The 25,524-nt window shown below is 44.3% G+C and overlaps 1 pseudogene; it reads left to right on the forward strand.

Moving 5' to 3' along the window:
• Positions 1 to 1,034: 1,034 nt before the first annotated feature.
• The window catches only part of LOC131081043 (calpain-8-like), a 44,548-nt pseudogene continuing 20,058 nt past the window's right edge, over positions 1,035 to 25,524 (forward strand).

Below are 25,524 nucleotides of genomic sequence, written 5' to 3' on the forward strand. Positions count from 1 at the left end.
GATGTATGGATCCCTGTGTCGGTACAAAATGGGGTTGCTAGGGTAGAAATGGAGCTTTTCTCCTACAAGAACAGGAACCACTATTTCCTAAGGTCTATAAAGCCTTTTGCACCCAAGGCTTTCTTTGTTTTCTGCCTGTAAACTTTTTTTTATGAAGGAAACAACACCAGAAGACTGTAAATATGATGGATAATCTCTCACTAGCTGAGACCACATCTTGTTTTTATAGATGGGGACGTTATAGTGACTTCTGCCCAAGGTGACACTGAAGAGGGGTAGCAGCTTCACTCCTATCTGGTGAAACAATTTCCCATTTTTGGCCTAGGTCATGCTCCTGGGTTGTATCCTTGCCCTCTCCAAGTGGCCAGCTCTAGCTCTCTCAACTTCAAGTGTCTTGTTGCTAATAAATTAAATCATAAATTCATACTGCTTTGAGAGTACCAAAGAGAGGGTCTTCTTAAGAAAACTTTTCATTAAAGCCAGAAGTAGGTTTCATTTTCCCTAGCTTTAAAACTCCATGGTGTCTCCATAGCCATGTAAACTGTAGCAATAGATATCCAGCTCCAGGTTTTGCAGCTGTACGACCCTCCAACAGCATAGAGTCCAATTTCTGAAGGAGGGAAGGAGTTTTGAACCATCTTCACCTGAATTTTTAAAGGACTGGTCCTTAAACCTCACTTTCAGCACTCGGAATGCACACAGTCTCTTTCCATCTCTTCACAGGTATGCCTGCAAAAAGTTCTCCCTGGCTTCTTGCTAAAAGAGTATTTTTAAAAGGGACAGCAAAAAGAGCAATTACCATGGGAGTGGCAGCAGCAGTACCCATGATCCCAGCCTTTGTGTGGGATGGCTGTGGCTCCCTCCCATCTCCCCGGTACATACAGGCTCTCCTGATGCCTTCTCCTGCCAGGGCTGAAGGAGCACTTGGGTCAGTCCTTGGCTCCACCCGAGCCTGCTGCCTGCCCCTATTTACTTCCTTTCGTTGCCCCGGAGGCAAAGGCAGAGCTGCAGCCCACGCTGGGAGGGTGGACAGCATGTCCAGGGTCACAGCGAGACTCTGACAAGAATAAGCAGCACCAGATGGTCTTGGATCCAACAGGAATGCCATCAAGTATTTGAAGCAGGACTATGAAGCCCTGAAGCAGCAGTCCCTGAAGACTGGCACACTGTTCAAGGATGAAGAGTTCCCAGTCTGTCCTTCTGTTCTAGGCTACCAGGACCTGGGACCATATTCCTTCAAAACTCGGGGGATAATCTGAAAGAGCCCCATGGTAAGAGTGCTCTCCTATTTCACTGGGTTCAACCCTAACCAAAGGCAAGCTGAACGTCTAGGTTAAATCACTGGTGAGCTGAATATCCACTGTTCCTTTAGGTCTTTTTCTCTTAATTCTATCTTGCTTTACTTCCATGGCAGAAGAAAAGTTGGACAGGGAGTGGGAAGAGGAATCACCGTCTTCTAAGCCCATTATAAAGCAGGGAATCCTGTAACTGCTTCATGGGCACCTGCTTCTTGGCAATGTGTTTTCTTTCTGTCCATCCCCACTCCAGAGTGCTACAAGTCCAGGGTGCAATCCAGAGGTGGATGCAAAAGCTCCACCAAACCATGGGCCACCCCAGAAGCCACTATCATTTGTAACAGCACCCACACTGAGGTCTTGCTACTGTGCCCCTCAGGAAATCAGGCTAATACCTAAATAAAATCCTCTGCCTCCCTTCAAGCTGCCTGTAAAAGTAAATAACAAATGACTGGAAATGTTATTACCTAAATACATATATCCTAGAAATGGCCTGTGATTCTAAGAAAGTAATTTTCATCAGCAAAGATTAGATGGTGTTGTTTTTTTTTTTTAAAGTTACAAAATCTGGCTTCAGAGATTTTTCTGCACTCTCATTTTTCAGTCATTTATTTCTGTCCCCATTTACTTCTCCTTTGCCATTTTGCAACATCAAGAAATATTTTTTAAAAATGGGGATTCCTCCTCCCCAAATTAATTATCTTCATCTGGTGGAGAAAAGGAGAATGAGAAGAACAGAAAATTTCAAGGCTTTGGACTTTGTTATTTTTTTCAGCGGCTAAGTGAGAAACAGAAACTTGCAGTTTTAGTAACTCCAGCTTTAATAACCCTGGGAACCCCATTTATCCATCAGCACCTCACTCTGGCACCTGGATGTTACCTCAACAAATACCATAGATGTGTTTCTTGGCTTTGCCTATCCTTGGGGAAGCTCAACCTTAGAAAACTTGTGGGAACTCAGCACAGCAGTCCTGATGTGCAGAGTCACCGAGACAACCCTTGGGGGGCTCGGAGGTCCTGGAACGTTGACAGAAGTGTTTGGTGGTTGGACTTTGACCCTGCACAGGACGTAACAGCTGTATGAGGATGGGAGGATCACACGGGAATAAATGGTGAAGAGATAGATTAATTATAGTGTGAAACACAGGTTTTGGAATTTCGGTACAGGGGGCTTTTTAAGGGACAAGATGGAGTGTCCTGTTCTTCTTCTTCTTCTTCTTGTCATCCATCTTCAATGGTGGTGGTGGCACTTTGGGATTGGTTCTTACTGAATGTGCACTTGTCAATAAGGGTGAAAGGTATTGGGGAGAAAAAGTAAATATCTTATACATAGTTTTTAGTATAAAGATAAGTGACCGTCCCGAGGGCAGGCAGTGTGTTCATGGCTGGCTTGCTGTGCGGTCCTCTGTTGGGCCGGGGGAAAATATTGTAGATAAAAATTAATAACCAACACTGAAGACCGAAAAACCTGAAGACTCCTTTCGTCCTTTGGAGCGCGGGCTGCCCCAAGGCCATCCCGAGCCTTTCCAGGCCATTGGAACAGCTGAGGAACGGGACAACCGGCGTCTGCTGCATGGGCTACTCCCACCAAAGGGGGGGTATCAGCCCTGAAGAGCCGAGAGGGCAGCTCCTGACTTGGACGAATTCCCAGGAGAGCATTGATAACTCCTTGGGAGAGAAGCCAAAAAACGGCCGAGAGAGTCTGAAGAAAACAGCAGTCACTGAGAATTACACCTCCCAGCTTCTGCTGAAGAAGACTCGTAGCAGAATAGCCCAGATCGGAACCAGAAAGGCGCCTCTGGATCCATCTCCTGTGACCTGCTGGACGGAGATCGGGAGCCTTCGGAGCGTTCTGACGACAGAGATTCGGTGAGAAGGTCGAAATTAAGAACATGGGGGGCACACTTTCCCAAGGACAGCTAGGAATTTTGTCCGCCTTACAAGGCGTGGCAGAGACATACACTGTCGGGATTCCAAAGAAGGAGCTGAAACAGCTTTTATTGTGGGTGAGACTCAATTACCCGTTTTCAGAGACACATCTGTTGTTCAAAGTAGGGTTTTGGCAAGAAATTAATAGGCACCTCTATCTCCTAGCCACGAAAAAAGACGAGACAGCCTTAAAATTGCTGTCTCCAGCAAGAATTATGTTAGAAGGCGTATCAGTGCAGTCAAAACGACTGGAAAGGCAACAAGCTGTTGCAGGTCCCTCAGGAGCAGGGGGAGGAGAGCAAGGCTCTAGGCAGAGATTGCCTCTGGCCCCAGTTAGCCAGGGGGAAAAAGCTCTCGAGGAACGGGAGCAGGGAATAATATCATTGCCTCTGATACCACCACCCAGAAAGCCCAAGAAATTCCTAAAACGCCCTGAAACCCCAGAGAGTACAGGGACTTCAGGCTCCGACTCAGAAGCGGTGGGTCGGAAGGGGGGGTCCAAGGGGGAGAAAAAGGGTCGGGGGAAGCGCTTTCTTGCGGCAGGCACAGCGGCGTGGCAGCGGCAGAGCAGACTGGCGCGGCTGCAGCGGTGCAGGCTGGGGGGGGGGCGGCAGTGCGAGTAAGGAGGTGATGGGAGACACGGGTTCTGGTGCGGCTTTTGTGAGCACAACGCCGGGAACGGCGGCTGCTCCAGCCGGCATGGTGGCAACGATGCGCGCGAAGGGCAAGGCTCGCGGAACCCCGGGGGGGGGTGTCTCAAACCGGTGCGGGAGCGTCAGACACGGGCAGTGAGTTAGGAGAAGCTGCACAGCCCCAAAAGGCCACCGTAGGGAGACGCAGGAGACACGCGGTTGTGACGTCAGACCCGGAAATTGGGATGCGGAGATCGGCTCGAATCGTGGAGCGGGCCCGGGTGCCGGCGGGGAGCGGGCTGCGCGCACCGGTGGGAGGAGTGGATACAGTGTCAGAGGAGGAGGAGAGAGAGTCAGGGACAGATCAGAGGGAAGAGATTTCAGAGGCGGAACGGGAGGGAGAGAATGACGTCAGCTTGGGAGAGACGGGGGGTGGTTCTGAAAGCACACATGTGCAGAAAGCAGAGCGCGGGCGGAGGTGAGCTCGTTCCCCTGTGACATCTCAGGCGAGGAGGGGCGTGCTCGGGGTTCCACATCCCGAGGCTCCACCCCCTCTCCAGTCCCGGTGCCTTCAATCCAAACCCTTGGAGTTCAAGCCTCTTCCCTCCAGGGGGGACGTTCACGTATTCCAGCTCCATTGTCCGCTGAATTAAAAGCCATGCAGACTCGGTCTCAAACGAGATCGCAGGCACGGCAGTCGGCCGAACGAGGGGCAGTCGAGTTCGTGCCGTCTTCCTCAAGGCTGTCCAGTCCGGTGACAGCGCCACCTCGTGGGGGAATGACCGAAGTGCATGACATGCCCGATCTGTTCAGGGGAGCCACAGCGCCATCTCGTGTCAAGATTGCAACAATGCAGCGATTTTTTCCAACAACATATAAAAAGAAGAGTACATCTAAGAAAACAATGACAACGCAACAAATGGATTATCCCTCAACTTCAGGATTTCGCGAGGACGAGGAAAATTCAGATGAAGCACAGCAACAAGGAGAAGACATCGTACGGATTACAGCATCAGAAGGTGTTCCAGTGTGGATGCTGTCAGCAGCGGAAGCAGCAAAAAGCTTCTTGCATTCTTTTGATACAGCAAAAAAGAGATATCAACAGGATCCTCAAGTTTCCTTTTCGGATTTAGGAGCAAGGCCGAAAACCTCAAGGCAAAGGATGAGGTACAATGAATCACTGATGACCTCCACAACCCCATTGTTCATGCAAATTCCAATGGAGTCTCCAGAGGAGGAATTTCAACAGCCAGTGAAGACGATGGATTAGAACCGCGTCAGAAAAGCATTGGCAAAAGACAAGCATTTATTTACGGGTTCAGGAGATTTGAGAATGCCGGTGACATATGATGCCCAGGGACAGAACCCGAGATGGGAAAGGATGGGTCACGAAACACTCAAAGACTTAGGGAAGGTGGCTCAAACTTTTGGGCTGGATTCACAATATTTCAAACAACTATTAAGCGGGACATTCACCACGTATGACCTTATGCCATATGATATTCGAAGCATTGTGGCAATGATTCTCACTGACACACAGAGTCTCGTCTGGGAAAAAAGATGGAGAAAGTATCTTTCAGAGTTGCGAAATAGATATCAAGGTGGGCCAAACGCGAATCTCACAGAAGCGCAGTTAGCAGGAGATCCTCCGGATGACAACCCAGGGGAACAAGCAGTGCGGCTTCCACAAAGAGTGTTAAATGACATCAAAGAAGCAGCGCGAATGGCAATCATGCAGATTATGCCAACAGGAGCTCCGGATGTTCTGTTCTCTTGCATCAGGCAAGGTCCCGCAGAACCATTCATGTCATTCATCGATCGACTCACGCAAGCCGTGGATCGACAGGTGACGATTGAGGAAGCGAAGAGGCCTCTCTTGGAGAGCTTAGCTTTCGGCAACGCCAACCCGAATTGTCAATGGGTCATTAGTGCCATGCCAGGAAGGCCATCCTTGGCAGAGATGGTGGAGGCATGCAGCAAGGTGGGGACACCTCAGCATGTCGCATCGATTGTGAAGAACGAACTAAGAGAGGAATGGGAAGAACAGATAAAAGGACACTCAGAGAGACAATCAGAAGACAAGACATTGGAAAAGATGCTGGAAAAAAAACTTCATCAACAGAACGAGAACACCAACAAAGTTCTTGCAACAATGCAGAAGAAGAGCAATGCCCCAGGAAGACAGTGTTACAAATGTGGGGAGTTTGGACACATGAGAAAGAATTGTCCTCAGACACATACACCAGCACCAGCACAAAAAGCAGAAAGGCCAATTTGTGCGCACTGCAGAAGAGGAAGACACTCTGTGAAAGAATGTTATTCTCAGACAGACATGGAAGGAAATCCGTTCCCATGTCCGGGAAATGGGAGAAGGATGCATCCGTAAATCACCAGCACGCTCAGACACAAGTACTGGTGGTGACACAAGAGCAGACAGGGCAATCATCAGTGAGCGACAAGCAGATGCTCTCAGCAAAACCCTCAGTCGATTCCATAGCGACCCAGACCTCCTCCCACCAGGGGCACAGTGTGCATTGGCAGCTTCAAAACTAGTATGCTTTCTAGACGAAAATCATGCAGAGATACCAACGGGTATCTGCGGAGATTCATACAAAAAACAAGATTTCTTGATAGTTGGACAAGACAAATGCAGCATCCTTGGACTCGTTGTTTATCCTACAGTTGTCTCTGCAGACAAGAATACAGAATTGACGGTTCTGGCAAGAGCGCTTCGTCCACCATTGACTGTGCCGGAAAATACTGTGGTTGCGAGAGCTTTCGCCTTGCCGCCACACGCCGTTGGAGAAGTCATGTCAATCTTTGACGAGAAAGGGTTTCCTATGAGAGAACATGTTGAAGTACATACTACATGGGTGAAGCACATAGGTCGAGATCGACTCACACTCACGTGCCAATTGACATGTGGAGACAGGACAATAGCAATCAGAGGTATGCTCGACACAGGGGCGGATGTCACAGTAATATCGTACATCTTTTGGCCACGCAATTGGAGCTTGGTCGCGCCCTTGGGTTGTCTCTCAGGCATAGGGGGAGCTTCTCTTTGTCTGCAGAGTAAGAATTCTGTCATTGTCACGGGACCAGGAGACAAGATGGCGATCATTCGTCCTTTTGTCATCCAAAAGCCGATCACAGTCTGGGGTTGAGACCTTTTGGCACAATGGGGCGCGAAGATCGAAGTGGATTTTTAATAGGGGTCGCTGCGGCACTCGCCACATTGAAGTTGACATGGAGAACAGATGATCCAGTTTGGGTGGATCAGTGGCCCCTTGAGCGGAAAAAGTTGAGTGCTTTGAAAAACCTGGTCCAAGAACAATTGCAGAAGGGACACATCAAGCCAACAGACAGCCCTTGGAACTCTCCAGTGTTTGTCATCAAGAAAAAGCTATCAGGCAAATGGAGATTGTTACATGATCTCAGGAAGATCAATGAAGTCATAGAAGACATGGGACCATTTCAGCTGGGACTTCCATCTGTCTCAATGATTCCCAGAGATTGGCTGCCTGTGGGCATCGACCTCAAGGATTGTTTCTTCAGTATTCCGCTCCATCCAGATGATGCTCCGAGATTTGCCTTTTCAGTTCCAAGTATCAACAAGGAAACGCCTCTGCAGCGGTACCATTGGGTGGTTCTTCCACAAGGACTAAAAAATTCTCCGACGATCTGCCAATGGTACGTGGCACGAGCTTTGGCACCAGCGCAGAAGAAATTTCTGAAGGTGAAGATCATTCATTACATGGATGATTTGCTCATTGCAGCATCAACACAACAGGAGCTGCAAGAAGCTCGTGACTGTGTGATCGCAGAGGTGCAAAAGGCAGGTCTGGAAATCAGCATTTCAAAGATTCAAGAGGTTGCACCTTGGAAATATCTTGGGCGGAAGATTTCAGAGAGAACAATAAAACCTCAGAAAATGGAGGTCAGCACAAAGATCAGCAATTTGCATGATTTACAACAGCTTTTAGGAGAGATCAAGTGGATGAGGCCGGTTTTGGGAATCACAAACAGCGACATTCCAGCGTTGCTCGATCTTTTGAGAGGAGACATAGACATTCGATCTCCCAGGACACTCACGCAAGAAGCGAAGAGTTGGAGAAAGTCACAGACGTGATACAGAAAAGGCAGGCACATCGATTTGTTCCAATGTTGCCTTTTCAGTTGGCAGTGCTGGGGAAGAAAACACAGTTCCATGGTTTGATCCTCCAATGGGATGAATCACAAAAAGACTCTTTGATAATCATAGAGTAGATTTTTCTACCATACAGGCCTTCAAAGACAATTCTCACAGATTTAGAGATGGCAGCACAAATCATCATAAAGGCGAGAACAAGGTTGCTGACAATGGCAGGACGGGAATTCTCAGTCATCAGATTACCTCTGAAGCAAGACTATTTCAATTGGGCAATGCAACAATTGAAAGACTTATTAATCGCATTGTTAGCTTTTCTGGAATTTGCACAATCCATTTTCCACAGCATATAATACTGCAATCACAAATATGTTACAGAGCGAAACCAAGAATAAGTGAAGAACCTTTGGACGGGATCATAGTGTTCACTGATGGCTCAGGGAAGACACAGAAGTCGGTGATCACGTGGAGAAACTCAACGACAGGGGATTGAGAATTGTGGAGTTGGCAGCCGTTGTCCGAGCATTTCAGTTGTTCAAACAACCTCTCAATCTGGTCACAGATTCCGCATATGTTGCGGGTGTGGTCAAACGATTGGAGGGTTCGCTCTTGAAAGAAGTCAGTAATGAGGTTTTATACTCATATCTGGCGAGCTTGAAAACAGTGCTAGAGAGCAGGGAAAGAGAATATTTTATCACGCACATTAGAGCGCACACAACACTTCTGGGGTTTTTAGCGGAAGGGAATGCTCGGGCAGACAGGTTGACAATGCCCATTTTGCAAACACTGCCGGACATTTTTGAGCAGGCAAGATTAAGTCATGCGTTCTTTCATCAGAATGCACAGGTGCTGATGGAGTCCTTTCGTCTCAAAAAGAGTCAGGCGAGGGAGATCATTAGTGCTTGTCCAGACTGTCAGCTTGTGCAGCCACCTTCTTCTACAGGAGCAGTCAATCCACGGGGACTGCAAAGTCTTCAATTGTGGCAAGCTGATGTCACGAAGTATCCATCTTTTGGGAGGCTCAAAAATGTTCATGTTTCAGTAGATACATTCTCAGGTGCAGTCTTTGCTTCAGCACATGCAGGGGAAACAGCAGACCATGCTTGTCAACATTTTCTGCAAGCATTTGCATCATTAGGTGTGCCTCAGGAGATAAAAACAGACAATGGTCCAACATATACAGGCAGGGTGCTTGACAGATTCCTGAAAAGATGGGGTGTCAAACATACATTTGGTATTCCACATTCGCCCACAGGTCAGGCAATCATTGAAAGAACACATCACACCCTGAAATCCCTTCTGGACAGACAAAGAAGGGGTGAGCCAGAGGAAACACCTCGCATGAAATTAAATAAGGCGTTCTATGTGCTGAATTTCCTAAATAGCTCATCCTCAGAACATAATCCACCAATCGTGAGGCATTTTTTAAACAGCACACAGGCAAAGCTAAGGGAAAATCCTTTAGTTTTGATCAGAAACCCAGAGACAGGACAAATAGAGGGTCCTTTCAAACTAATAACTTGGGGCAAGGGTTTCGCTTGTGTTTCCACAGATCGAGGTCTGAAGTGGGTGTCAGCTCGACACGTGAAGCCATTTCGAACACGAGAACAGGAGAAAGCTGATCCGAGAAACAAAGAGACGAGTACTCAGACAGAAGTCGAGACTCAAACTGCAAAAGACAACTTGGAAGAGAAATAAAAAGAACTAAAGACTTTGGGAATTTTTCCTTTGGGGTCTTGAGTGGAAAAACATAACAATGATTTCGCATGAAAGTGAAGTCATGAGCTTCATGATGCTCATGTGCATCATTCTTTCATTCATTGCAATAAGCAATGGGGCAAATTTACCTATTAATTAACCAAAACAAAATGTATGGGAGGCTTTAGCTCAAGCAGCGAATTTGGATAGTATTTGTCTGACACATTCGAGGCCAGGGAAACCATTTTCAGCATGCATGGTTGGATTGTCAGTGGACGAATGGCCAATTCCAGGGCACTCCGCAGTTAACATCTCAGAGGTCATTAAAGATCCTGTGAAGGAGTGGCGTGCTTGGACACATCTTCCTGTGGCTTCTACAGAACCTCAGGAATTGGAGATTTTTGGGTCCATGACAATGGAACTCTGCATGCTGTTTGAAACTCCAAATGTCACAAAGACAAAAACTATCGATGCGACTCCCAATCATGAATTCTATAAAAATGCATCAGCTTGGTGGAAACACACAGAAAAAACTGCCAGAGGATCGATCCAAGTCCCAGTGCAATTGCCACGGGGTTTGTTTCTAATTTGTGGGGACAGAATTTGGCACGGCATTCCTGCTAATGCCACGGGAGGTCCATGCAGCATTGGGGAAATTTCAATGTTGTCGCCAGATCTGAAATCGCTAAGAGAGAAAAAGCACAAAGAAAAAAGATCAATACAACATTATGCGGCAAATTGCAATGACAAAATATTTACTTGGGACAAGGCAGCGAGAGTTGCTACAGCAATCTTCTCACCTCAAGCAGCATCGGGGGTGGCCTTGACTCAAATTGACCGCATGGGTTGTTGGTTGAGTAAACATGCTCAATCTGTGTCTGTCGCATTGAGTGACATGTTAAAAGACTTCAGTGGTATAAGACAGGCGACTCTTCAAAACAGAGCAGCGATTGATTATCTATTGCTCGCTCATGGACATGGTTGTGAAGAATTTGAAGGGATGTGCTGCATGAATCTCTCAGACCATTCAAAATCAATTCATGAAAGTATTCAGAAAATAAAAGACAGAATAAATAAACTTGGCGAGATCACAGGATCGTGGATCGATGATCTGGTAGGATTTTTTGATATCTCTCCCATATGGAGAGGAATTTTAAAGATAGCATTCTATGTCTTAATAATTCTCTTAGTCCTCATAGTTGTTATTCCGTGCATCTTTGAATGTCTAAGGCGCGTCATGAGTCAGGTAGCAAAGGAAGTGTTTTTAGTGCAAACAGAAGGGGGAGATGTGGGAACTCAGCACAGCAGTCCTGATGTGCAGAGTCACCGAGACAACCCTTGGGGGGCTCGGAGGTCCTGGAACGTTGACAGAAGTGTTTGGTGGTTGGACTTTGACCCTGCACAGGACGTAACAGCTGTATGAGGATGGGAGGATCACACGGGAATAAATGGTGAAGAGATAGATTAATTATAGTGTGAAACACAGGTTTTGGAATTTCGGTACAGGGGGCTTTTTAAGGGACAAGATGGAGGAATTAGGGCGTGTCCTGTCCTTCCTCTTCTTCTTCTTGTCATCCATCTTCAATGGTGGTGGTGGCACTTTGGGATTGGTTCTTACTGAATGTGCACTTGTCAATAAGGGTGAAAGGTATTGGGGGGAAAAAGTAAATATCTTATACATAGTTTTTAGTATAAAGATAAGTGACCGTCCCGAGGGCAGGCAGTGTGTTCATGGCTGGCTTGCTGTGCGGACCTCTGTTGGGCCGGGGGAAAATATTGTAGATAAAAATTAATAACCAACACTGAGGACCGAAAAACCTGAAGACTCCTTTCGTCCTTTGGAGCGCGGGCTGCCCCAAGGCCATCCCGAGCCTTTCCAGGCCATTGGAACAGCTGAGGAACGGGACAAAAACTTATTAAATTAGACTTTAGTTTCTCATACAAGAACAGTGCTGAGCCTGCTGCAGGCAGACACACTGCCACAAGCACAGCAGGGTAAGGAATAAATGAGAGCTGAGATCCAACAGGTCCCAGCCATGCCTGCCAGAGACCAGCCTGTGGGACTCCTGAGGGGAAACTCAGCTGTGTGAAAGGTGCATGTGGCACTTGGGAGTGGCTCAGGAAGGACAGGTATCTGGGTGAGTAATAAGTCATATGCATCTGACTGACACCAGGTGCAGCACTTTGGAAGGAGAAGAGAAAAAATTACACAAAACCTTCTTCTGTGTGATGGGTAACATACTGCTAGGCCCTTCTCCACTGGACAGTACCAAAAGCATGAAACTGAGATGATTCCTGTTGGAGCGAAGATTCACAAACTGGCTCTCCATCATACACAAGTCCTGGGTTGTGTCTGTCTCTCCCTGGGATGCCCAGAGCTGACAACTGCTGCTCTCGAGGAGAGCCAGCGACTGCCTAAATTGTCTTCAACTCTGCTTGCCAAGTTAGGCTTCCTATAAACTGTTCTTTGCTGCCATCCAGAAGCTTATGGAAAATTCTCAGAAAAACAGGAAAAGCTTTTGTCTGTAGAGAGACAATAATGACTTCCTGTCGCAGACATTTTTTCATAAAATCCTCTCTTTTAGGATTTGTCCTTTCTGGGAAGCTGGGGCCCCAGAAGAAAAATGTAAACAATAATTATCTGCTGATGTGGAATGTAACAGGAGATCTGTGATTGGTCTTCTGTGAGTGTTTGGATTTGCTGACCACTCACGGGAGAGTTTGTCCTTGCTTTCTGCTGGACACAGAACTTTGTTATTTCTTCTTTTCTATGCTATTCTTAGCTTAGCAAGCCTCTGCAACTTCTCTCTTTATTCCTTTTAGTATAGTAATAATGTATTATATATCATAGATCAATAAATCTAGCCTTCTGATCACGAACCAAGATTCTCATCCACTTCTCTCACCCTGAAGACCTTCATCAGGTCACTGTAACAACTTCCTAATATAGGCCATGAGTTATTGGAGAGCTCAGAGTTGGGATATGAGTGACAGTCACTGCCACAAACCATTTGGCTGGCCCCAAAGGGCCAGGAAGAGAGGGGTGTTGCTGCTAATAAAAGCATTTGTGTGGTTGGCCTCCCAGGAAGCAGGGTCAGGGTGAGGAGACATCCTCCACACTGTTGGCACTGGAAACTCAGCATAGTTCAAGTGGCACAGACAGTAGTTAGATTCACAAACTCATATGTGCTGCTTAAACCAAAGTCTCAGCAAGATGAAATAAGATGTAAACATTGAGGTGAATTTTCACCTCTATCTCCACTGTAGAAAAAAAATCTCAGTAGTATCAGTGACAGTGCCTAGTAGCAAAGGGTGTCAGGATTTGTCTCAAAAAATACATGGAGCCCTCAATTTAAAAAAGAAATTTTTTCCTGGGACCATGTTAATCAGATAAAGGGTATATTTTTAAAGAAATGTTCAAAGTGCTTAATAGTTTTTGAATATTGAAACAAGAAACAAGAAAAGGGAACTTTTCAGGCCAGAAAGGGTGATGCAAACTTTGAAATCTTGTCTTTTCAGGAATTATGTGCCAACCCGCAGTTTATAATTGGAGGAGCTACCCAAACAGATGTCTGCCAAGGAGAGCTGTGTATGTATGGTGCTTCTGGTTTGGAAGAAGAAAAAGAAATGAAGCTTCATTTAAAAACTCCTGATACATGAACCATATTATTGGCTATCTCCTAGACATAGTATGGAGAGATAGATACCCAAGAAGAGGACTCACATACCAGCACTGCTGCCTGAGACAGGATATATATGGGCTTATAAGAGCTGTGTCAAAATTGGAAGATACCAAACTGTCTCCTGGAGGAAGTAACTATGTGGAACAGAAATTTGTTTTTCTTTTGACCTCTTAAGACAGAGCTGGATGCCAGCCTAATTATGGGAGCACTTACCCTGAAGCAAGAGAGTAGGATTTATGCCCATACCAGCAAGAGCAGCTCTAAAGACTCAGAGGACAAGGAACACCAGGGGAGTTTTCTGCTGTAGCCTAGTCCTTAGGTGCTTTTATTTGGGAGGCAGAGCAAGTTCCTGCCTCAGTTTCACACAAAACAAATACACAACAACCAAGGAACAGAGCAGGAACTGGTTTAGTAGAGGGGCTGGGTCTGTGATGTGCCATTTTGTGTCAAGCAGGATGGTCCAAGTATAAATTAGAAACAAGGACCACATTGGAAAGAAATGAACAGAGAATGTAAACTTTGTAATACCATCCACAGCAAATTGTTCCTTCACGCTGAAACCTTCTTTCTGGTTGAACTGCATTCATGTGGAGCTGTGAGCAGGGACAGGAGCAACCAGGAACCAGCCACACAGACAAAAAGGCAGTGCTGCTCAGCTCCGTGAATCAGGGCCCAATGCAGAGGAAGTATCTCTCAGGCAGCACTCATCCTCTCCCAGACATCCATCATAAAAATTCCTTCCTTACCCATTTTTCTGCAGTGCTTGCCTTTGGCTAAACAGAGCTGCTGTGCAAGTGGCCAGAAGGGAGTTGTAAGGGGACTTTATTCCCCCTCAGAGTAGCTGCTGCAGCAGCTGCCTTCCCTGCCTGCCTCGCTGATAAGATCCAGCTGCAGAGGACAGCAGCAAGAAACCCTTGACTGCATAGAGGCAAGAAGGCTGAAACTCTTGTAATGAGATTTGGTAGATTAAAAAGAGATAAATCAGCCTTTTTCTCTCCTGTGCTGCTAACTGCAGTACTCCCAACCTCACTGGTCTTCCAGCATATCCATTGTGCAAATGAGATTGAAACAATTTCTGCAAGTCGGTGGTGATAAATAACACCAGTACTGCTCTTGTAAACACGGCACTATTAAAGCAATTGCTAAAAAATTCCCTGATGTGTGAACTTGTGCTCCAAATGCAAAAAATAAGATACCTAATCATATACTCACTCCAGGATATTTATTTGGTGGATGCTAGAGCAGAGTATGGGGAAATCACTTACTGTATTTCAGGAGAATGGCTCAAATAAGTAGCCATTCTCCTGAAACATTTCTTGTCACCTCCTATTTGAAAAGTTTCTGTAATGGCATAAAAAAATTTTACCCGAAGTAAAACCTCATTTTCCCAGACAGTTTACAAGCTATAGGACTGAAAAATTTTATCATTTTATCTATCCTAAAACTAGAAGAGGCCAGTGCATTGTGTTTAGCCTAGAAACTGAATGCAAATACCCTGAGTCCTTTTCTATTTCTGTCATCTGCTGAATGTTTCTGTGGAGTCCCAGTCCCTTGTGCTAAATGGGCTTTTTTTAGAGATCAGTGCCAAAATTCATCACATACTGCACGTTGTGGTATCAACAGAACTGGACCTCAAAACCTGGATGCCACCATCTGGGGATGGTGCCTTGCTCTGGGTTTTCCCAAGACATCTTTTGGGAGGCCGTAACCCAATGGCTGGTCCTGAAAACTATCCCAAACCTAGAAGAAGAAAAGCCCCAAAATTGGATTCTGCCGTTATTAGGATTTTCTCCCTCTCTCTCTCTCTCTCTCACACACACACACACACATAAAAAAAAAAAAAAAAAGAAAAAAAGAAAAAGAAAAAAAAAAAAAAAAGAAAGAAAGATAATCCAATTCGTTAAGCTGCAGGCATGGAACTTTCTTTCTACTCTTCAGGTATTTGCTTTATATCTCTGAGCCATACTAAGCTTTTTTGGTAGTTGATCCAATACCTTGACTATCAAAGTCCTCATTACTAAAACCCTCATGTAAAACACTTCTATTGAAACAGACCCTGATTACATATTTACATAAGCCACATATGTGACTGGGTAACATATCCTTTAGGAAAATAGAGCCTATTTTAAATAATATTCTCTAACATGTCCCTTTTCTTTTCAAAATAACACTGCAGGTCTGGGTTTATATGACCAAAAGGAGCAAGAAAACCCAGAGTTGATCTCACTCCATTAAACTTATTTCTTTGGCAACAGCATAAGCTAGAAGAATATCAGCTTGGGAAGTTTGATGGGGACTTGAAAGTCTTGAAATGTTTTCAACGTTCTTTGAACCATATCTTTTTGATAGCCTAGTAACAACTTAAAATGTAGTCACACAGTCTTAGTTATTAAAGGTGACTTATGAAGTTTTCTTGCTGCTATCTGAATAAGTTAACTCGAGGACTGTTTGCAGAAGTTCTTAAGAAGTAAGTAGCATAAATTTAATCTAAATAGTATAAAATCTACTGAAACCCCCTTAGTTTAATATTAGCTTTCCAGAGCCACACTATTTCTATTCATTAATTGTCTTTTGTTCTGAATGCCCAGAGGCCACTCCAGGCACAGCAGCTTCCTGGGTCTGGCAGCTGGAGGAGCTCCCTGAAGCCAAGGCAAATGCACCAGTTTACACCAGCCCAGGAGCCCGCCCCACGTGGGCTTTGTGCATGTCTTTGTCCTACAGGCAGATTTGGGGAGACTAGAGGTATCCTGGAGAACAAACCAAAGCCAGACAGCTCTGAGATAGATCTGATGCCTGTTGAGGGAGACTTTGAAGTGGTTGTAAGCATGAGAGAACTTGATAGTACTGGGCTTGTTCACTTATTTTGCTGTAGACATTAATACATGGCCCTTCTGACATTCAGTCCCATGGGCGCAGGGATATTGGAGATCCTGATTCTAGCAAATATATCTCATTGATATTAAAAATACATTTTCTAACAACTCGGAGACCCCAAGGAGAAGAAAGCCTGTTCCTTTGCTGGATTCTTCTTTGCCTGTTTTGTACAAAGCTGCAGCACAAAATTAACTTCCATAGAAAACCTAAGATCTTTAAAACTCTCAAAGCAGAGGCAACCTTCATTGCCATAAATTATAAGCTAGTGGGTCAGTGCTTGCTTGTTGTCTGAGGTGATGCTGCAAGTACTACAAGCTCTGAACAAGGGCTTCCAGCAGAGACTAAAGCTGAGAGTCGGAGCTGCTTGGCAATCCAGGAAGCCACAGCAATGTTTTTGGATCCTTTCTGAACACCAGGCATTGCTGAAACAACAACAAGCCAGAACAGGTTCAGGACAGAAATGCCTCTGTGCTGTCCAGTTGCATCCTGGAATCAGACACTTGGACATTTGGCTGAAACTCACTGTCTTAGGGTCAAAGGAGGGTTTAGATGCTTTGTGTCTAGACACTTTGATGGTAGCTAAACAGAAAGTGAGCACAGCTCTGAAACAACTGAAACAAATAAAATTTCTCATTTATTTTACAGCCTCTGCAAGTGGAGCATGCTTGGGTAAACATCATCAATATGGAGGAGTCACTGAGCTGCTAGATCACCAAGGATTTGTTATTCGCTGCAGCAATTTGATTATCTCTGTAAACCAGGGGCTGCCTTGGTAGCACGGACAACCCGAGCCAACTCAGGACATCTGTGAGCAGCAAGGGATTCTATTTCAAGTGCACTAACAGTCAAAGTAATTCTCCAAGATCACACATGTCTACAGATATATATATATATATATATATATATATATATATATATATATATATGCACACATGCACATACACACACAAACACAAGGTCAGGATTGCTTAAATTTTTTAAAAAACCTATAAAAACAGCAACAAAACCCTCACCAATTAATATTTCACATTACTACCATTTGAAAAGACTTCAGATCCAGAAATCAAGCTGGCTTCTTTGTAAGACATTCTGCAGCAGCAGTAAACGCTGTAATTGGCATTTATCTGAAACTTTTGTTACTGAAATATGAGACTGAACAGAGGAAGAAATACATTCTAATTAATTGGTCAATTGGTGTCTTTTCCTCTCTCTGCCAAAAAATTCCCTTTTTAGGAATGGAATAAAATAGTTTCCTCACAGTGTGAAAGATGACTTATAACCTGCAGCTGAATCAGAACAAGTCTGAGGGCGTACATAAGGTGCCTTTCTTGGGATCTTGTGCTCTTGTGCTGTCCTGTAGGCACAACCACAAACTAAATAATGAAACCCGCTGCTGGTAAAATGATGGTAAACTTTGAAAAAGGGAACGGGAAGTAACAATTTATACTCTTTTACAGCTAGTCATATATTATCCAGTAGGGCTGAGAAGGCTTATTAATAGACCAGGATCCCATTATGGTGTACAAGAAGATAAGAGGCCAATTGCACACTTTAGGCCCTGTCATGAAAGCTCCTTGATATGGACAGATTCCTACATCCTCTGAAAGTAAATATCACAAAAGCCTGAATGTCGTGCATCTCTGCTATCCAAAGATTCCCCCAAACCATCAACATTCAGAAATATTTCCATTTTTATCAAGTTACAAACCAATTCCCAGCTGATTCCTTTTGGTTGGCACAAGCTAAGTAAAAGATATAAGGCCCCAAAAAGTAAGATTTGGAGATGGGACTCTGCAGTTCTCAAGGGAGGCATGGCTGCTTTTAAGGCCAAGTCCAGCACTGCAATTCTTCCAACACAGTTCTTCCCAGACATCTGTAAAGGAGTGTCCCCTGGTGTAACCACCTGAACTGGCTGGGTTAGGGTTAGGGTTAGGGTTAGGGTTAGGGTTAGGGTTAGGGTTAGGGTTAGGGTTAGGGTTGGGGTTAAGGTGTGGGTTTTTGTTTTGTTTGGGTTTTTTTGTTTGTTTTGTTTTGCTTGGAACACGTGAAATAATCAACACTTACAGTGTGTATGTGAAATTGATGGGGGAGCTAGAAAGAGAATAGGAACAGAGTTAAATAATGTTGAACGAGACCTGCTCACTGTTGAGATTCTGCTGATGGAGCTCTGGGGAGTTATACAGATTTTATTAACTGAGCTGAACCATCAGGCAACATGAGCCCAAACCAAGCTCTGCTGCTGCCAGGTATTGAGAGTGAATTCAGGCTGGTGTGGTTCCTTCTGCTTCCTCCCTTTCCCTCCCTGCTTTGCCTTTATTTCCATGCCTCTGGAGCCAGAGTGTTGGGATTTAGTCAACCTGCTTTGACTGGAGGTTAGGCTCAGGCGGGAGCAGTGTGGATTCACCCTGCTAAAGGAGCTCTTCTGGTGAGGACAGAAGTTTTAGAACACATACCTAGCCTTTCCACCAGCCTTTTCACCTTTTAGTGTTTTGGTGGGAATTATCATCTCTCCTCTCAGGAATGCAGCAAATCCTGAAGAAAACATTTCTAGCTTTGAAGCCAAAATTTAGCACAAGCACATTTCACACATTTCCTAGTGTTTGCAGAAGGGCTTAGCACTACTGAGTGTTTCCCCTTTAGATGAATTCTACTTACATGCATTTTTACTGGCATATTGTTTTGGGGTTTCTTTCTTAAGATTTGAGCCTAGAGATAGTTCAGAGTATCCTATCTCCATGCTGGCTTTCTGGGCTGTCCACCATGTAAACTCAGTTTACATGTTCAGACAGTTTTTGATGCTATGTACAACAAGATGTTGCTAGTATTTCCTATCAGCAAAATTTAATATATCATGGAAAAGCCTGCTGAATGATCCACAGAGCTGGGAGGAGTTTGTCTTTATTACAAAGGATAGCAATCCAGCACGGGAATAATCCTACAGTTGCTTATGCAGGGGGTAGTGATAACAGGTGAAGGGCTAGGAGGATAGTAGTGTGGAGCTATTTTGGGCACACCAGCCTCCATCATCTTTTCCTTTCTTCTTTCCCTCTGTTTTGGCAGTGTGGGGAGTGGGTGGATGTAGTGGTGGATAACAGGCTGCCCACCAAGAACAGGGAGCTTCTCTTCCTGCACTCAGAGGAGGGCAACAAGTTCTGGAGCATGCTGCTGGAGAAGGCCTACACCAAGCATGGGGCTGGGCAGGAGCTGTACCCCTGGCTGTGCCCCTGGTGGTGGCCCAGACCAGGGGTGTCAGTCACAACACACTCTATTCTAAGGCAGCCTCCCTCCCACTCAGCATCTACAGTTCCCTCTGGGTCCATAAAGGGTCTTGCCAACTGTATTTCAAGGGGCTTGAATTTTCTTGCCCTGGGTTCCACTGATGACAAAGCAAATTAAGAGATACTAAATGATAACCTCTTCTTTCTGGGTACCTTGTGCCTGCAGGTGGAGATTGTTATGTTTGCCCAATTATCCCATCATAAAAAAAACCAAACAATATTAAAAGTAGTAGTAATTTTAATTGAATAGTTAAAATAAAAATTTATAAAATTGGGTACAATATAATTTGATTAAAATAAGGGATAATTTGGATCCAATAATAGCGCATAAGCAAAAGATAACGGCGGGGTACGGAGTGCAGGGCTCTTGGACCATTGCCACATCACGTGCGAGCTTGCCAAGTAAAGATTCCCCCCTTTTATTCCATGTGTAAATGCCATCTCTTCCCATTTTCAATTCGTCACATTTTTTTTTTACCTCCGCCCTCATCACCACCTTTACCGCGCGTGTGCCACCACTCAGTTTGGTGGTCGCACAAGTCTTTTGGGGGTCATTTGATGAAGATTTCATAGTCTTCCTCTGTGTCCTTTAATTCACCTTTGGGTTACACATGCGCACCAAGCCAGTACAATGTAAGCCAAGACCAACGTATCACTACATCTACATATCAAGGCAATAAATCCCTTATAATGAGCATTTTCTGGGACTCAACTAGGTTTTACTCATTTTTAGCAACTGCATCTTGAGCTCTTTCCTGTGGTCCTTGGGAACATCTGCTGGGAAGGGGGTGTGGACCCCCTCCTCTCCCTTTTGTCTTTGGCATTACCACTTTTAACTGTTTTATTTATTCCCAAATATTATTTACTGTATAAATATTGATTACTGTTTCCATTTTTATCAGCATGAATCATACCTATTTATCACAAGATGAACCCTTGACTCTCTTATTCTTGTCCCTCTTATCCTTTCCCCCCCAGGTTGAATAGCTCTTTTGAAGCTCTAGCAGGAGGCTCCACTGTGGAGGGCTTTGAGGAATTTCCTGGAGGCATCTCTGAGTTCTATGAGCTGCGAAGGGCTCCTTCAAACCTCACCAAATCATCTAGAAGGCCCTGAGAGCTAGGTCACTGCTTGGCTACTCCATTGATGTAAGAGGCTGACAAGGCCTTACTCTCCCTGCTTTTCTTCTCAGGGCTCTGTCCCACACTGTGACAAAAGCCCAGACCAATGTAAGATATAGATAGGAAGGTCTGATACAAGAGCAAACTGAATTAATTGGAGATCTTTATTGATTTCAGTATAAAAAAATTTGGACAAGGTTCTAAATGATCAGTCCTCATCATGTTTCCCTGTTTACATGACAGCATATGATAATACTTAGAGCTGTAAACAACTTGTTGGTCTTCAGGAACTCCATTCTCTGAATATCATTTCTTATTCAAATTTTGTGTAATTTCAGCTCCAGACACTTGACTGCCAGAGACAAATTTGCTGAGACATTTGGTTGTAGCCTGTAGTCTGATTCTGGCTTTGGTTTTCAGTCCTAAAGATAACTGACACCTGTAACACAAACACTCTCAAGTTACATATGTTTGTACATGTTTTGAAAACTTCACACCTTTCACATCCTGTTTCATTATCTCATTTGCATTGTGGCATACAGAATTACCAGAGTTCCAGTTTTGCTGTACTGGATCTTGTCTGAGACAGGCTAGAGCTAAATTCATGTGAGCATGTCTTAGCAGGTGACTGGGTCTGTCACCTGAGCTGGGAATTTGATTTAGATTTCCCTGTATATTCTTGAATTTTTTCTGTCCTTGGACTGCCTATTAAGACTGCAGCTTTTGCCGTGGATCTCACCTCAATTTAATATACTTTTCATCAAGAATATTAGTATTCATCATGCACATCACTTTGGATGTCTTCCCCCATATTAATTTGCTTATGAAAGCTCAGTTCGTACACAATATATAATCATAAATGTGCATACTTTTATTGCTCCAGATAACTGCTGCAGATGAAATAGAAGCAATCACAAGTCTGAAGCTGGTAAATGGACATGCTTACTCTATCACTGGAGCAGAGGAGATAAGCCAGCCTCTCTGGGACCATCATGCAAACCAGCTTGGGGCTGCAACACTGTAGTCCCTTCAACTTTCTGATGTCTTTCAGTGACTGACCATAAAAATGTTCTGAACTTACATACACTGATACAGAAAAAGACAGTACCTGTAACACTCAATCAGGTCAGAAGTTCTGTACAGTGGTGTGGAGCACACTGTGCAGTCTGCCACTTGTATGGTACCAAGAGGTTGGGGTAAAAAGTGTAAAGGTGGACCAACCTGTTACCAAAATTCAGGGTACAGAAAGGAGGAGCAGGAGAGGAGGCGGCTATTCCCCATGTTTGTATTGTCTGAGGTGGGAGCGAGCACTTTCCCAGTCAGATCTGATGGGAAAAAAGTAAAAGCCTCTTTGATGAACTCTGCTGTGAGTCTCATCTTCAGAGCGAGTCCCAGGTATTCCTGCTCCTCTGAAGCTGGAATCATTACACAGATATCTATGCCAGATAACCTCCTTCCAACCTTGCTGTGTTGTGCAATGTTTCCTGCTTTTAAGGATGTAGATATTCTGCTGGTTTGTAGCTGATTATTTTCCTTGCAGGTTGCTGTCATTATATAAAATGGTGAGTGCTGCAGCTAATGGCTCACTTGGTGCCACAGCATAATGTAAAATAAGGGTGGAAGGCATCTAGGTGTCTTTTAACTATTGCAAATTGTAATGGACTGCATCACTCAAGTACAAATCATATATTATCCTATCTGCAAAGCAATTGGTCTCTGATGATTGGAATAATGGAAGTGCTCAGGTTTTGTTTGTTGTGGATCTTTTAGGTATGTTACCGAGGACAGCCAGAGAAACTAGTGAGGTTTAGGAATCCCTGGGGTGAAGTAAAATGGACTGGATCTTGGAGTGATTAAGTAGGTTTTTGTAAGCTCCTGCTTCTCTCTCTTTGGTGTATTTTGGAATCTATTAAAAATTAAATTGGGACAATGCAGTTAATCCAATCACAAAGTGTATTTAGGAGAGATACTTAATCAGTTGGAACAAAACACTATTAATTTATTACCAAGGTTGAATATTGACCCATTCTTTCCAGTGTGCATTAATACCTGCCTCAGGAGGAGCTTTCACATCAGAGACAACAGCCCTTGGTTTGACTCTAAGAAGCCCAATGCAAGCCACATCCTCATCATTGTGCAAGACAGTTTTTCTCAAATTGATCCTACCAATGAGTTCCAGGACCTAAGTAAAATATACAAACTAGTCCTGTTCCTGGGAGTTAAAGCAGGGATAAACCATTATACCTCTACTTTAACTCTGAGGTTGCTTAGCTCTAAATCACACCAGAATTTGGTACCTATCTGAGAATCTTGAAAAAGTTGAGATGCTGACTAAGACAAGGAGACAAAATTTCAAAATCTCTCAGAAACTGTCTGGGTTTCAACTATCTTGGGAATGGGGTAGTGACAACACCTCTTTTGTTTTTATACTTAGAATGGCACAAATTTTACTGTCATTTGAATGACAATATATTTTTTCATGCAGCATTTGAGATTTCCGGTTCCTATTCTGACTGACTGTAGCATGGATGCTGATGTATTATAATTAAGGATAGAGATAATATTACAATTTATTTTACTTTTATCAGAGCTGCTTTGCTGACCCCCAAGGTAAGGTGCCTCAAGCACACACATATGCCATATCCTGGTTCGTCACACCTGTTTTACCGTGGGGCAACCTTGCTGAGGCAGGTGCAGCACTGCATTGTCACATGGGAGTAGATCAGAGCAGAATCCATCCTGAGCCCATTAATATCAGAATGGCAAGGGAGCAATGCTGTTTTTGGCAGTGAATTTTCTGATTTCACCTTTTTGCTTTCCTGTTCCTTCATGACCCTCAGCAATGGAGGTTGTATCATTTTCCTAGGGAGGATATCAGGCACCCCAAAAAATCTTAAAATGCAGAAGCTCTGACTGACTTTCAGACTGGGAATTTCCTAATCCAGCCAATCTGTTTGTACCTTCTGGCACCTGGCAAGGGAGATTCAATTCAAGACTTAGTTGCAAATACTGTTGCAGTCTAATTCCAGCCTGGCACAGTCAGGTTGCAGGGTGTGCTGTCATTTGGAGGGGCACAATATCTATTTGATGAAGAAATATATACTCCTTTATCAGCCCAAGAGAGCACCTAACTCAGATCTCACTGTAGAATAAAATGCAAGAGCTGAACAGTGTGCTTTTGTGCTTTGTCTGCAGTGGTCCTGAGTGGAATTATGCTGATTGCAAACAACAGCAATTGTTTGCAAATATAGGCTCTGGATAAACAAGTAGATGATGGAGAGTTTTGGTGAGAATTGTTTATTTAGCTTACTCTTTTGGAAGTTTTATGTGCCTTGAGCAATCTTTTCAATTGGATGGAGAAAAACTGCCAGCACCGAGGGGGTTAATAATGGCATGCATGCATTGTTCACCTCTTTTTTATCTCCTTTTCTATTCAAATATTACCTTTTATTAGAGCTTGCATAACTCAGCACCAATCCAAAATATAGAGACCAGATGGTAATAAAATCAATGAAGTGGCAAGAATGAACTTCAGCTGCTCTATATTTTGACATGTTTTTTTTTCCTAAATGCTACACACTAATGAAAAAGTTCAGATTACCAACTTGGGAAGAGTCTGTTTACTCAGCCTGTCCTAATAGAAAGCCTGTCCTAACCCTGATCCAATTATATATGAATCAGTGCTGAACTGATGTCACTCTGTCCTAGCCTGGAAAGATAAACGGCCACTGTCCTCCTCTGCAATCAGCTGCATGGGCCATGAGGCACTAGGAAATGAGAGCAGACCTCTGCTAGCAGCATGGAGCAATCAAAGTCTGTCACTCATGCAAACATACCAGGAATGGTAAAAACAAACATCAATTATAGGAATGAAGAAAAACACCAAACTGTGACTTTTTTCCTACAGAGTGCTGCTTTCACAAGGGCCAGATCTTATTCCTTTTAAATGGGATCTCCTCACCAGTTTCAGTGAATTTGTTTATGAAGCATGATCCATGGGGGAGTGCCCACAGCTGGGGAATGACAGAAAATGGTTTGTCTGAGCCCAAAATATGTGATAGCCATTGACAGAGGCTGTCTTCAGAAGATACAGATCATTCAGACAGTGGGCAATTTTGTTTCCCAAAAGCCAGCTTCAAGTTTCAGAATTCAATTAAATGCAGCATTGGACAGCTCTGTAACACCATTGGGAGAAGTGTCCAGCCTCAGCCACATCTGTTGCAGGCTGATGGACTAACCTGTCCATTTGTGTGCCACTTGTATGATGGCATTTTCAGATTTCCAAAGGCAATTTAGCCACCTTGAGATCTGCAACTTGACTCCTGACATACTGACAAGCCACAAGGTCAACAAATGGGACCTGACTCTGTTTAATGGACAGTGGAGATGGGGTTCATCTGCTGGGGGTTGCCAGAACTACCAAGGTAAGAACCCAACCAAATGGGCCTTTAGTGGAATACCAAACAAAACATTCAAAAACTGTTTGTGGACTGGAGGGGGCTTTGGTGGGGAAAAAAGAGCTTGGAAGTGCAACAATATCTGTGGGGTTTGGACAGTAATAAAAAGCCTGGGAGTTTAAATGAAGATCTAATTCACTTATTTCCTTGTGGGGGATTACCAGCCTACCAAGCAGTTAATATGTAGCAATATTAATTTCTTTTCTCTGTCTGCTTTTCCTGCTTATATGGCTTTTGCTACTGGCTGGAGTAATCCTCTGAAGAGTTAGGTAGGCCAGAAAAGTGCCACAGTTCAGTGGTATTGTTATTTCTAACTCGTCTTCAGGTTAGACCTCTGGAAAGGCTGTCTGGTATTTGGTCCTCTTGCAACAATAACAGCCTCGGCCAAGGACATTTCCTGGAGATACAAGAC

The sequence above is a fragment of the Melospiza georgiana genome, chromosome 3, assembly GCF_028018845.1.
Source record: "Melospiza georgiana isolate bMelGeo1 chromosome 3, bMelGeo1.pri, whole genome shotgun sequence".
NCBI lineage: Eukaryota > Metazoa > Chordata > Aves > Passeriformes > Passerellidae > Melospiza > Melospiza georgiana.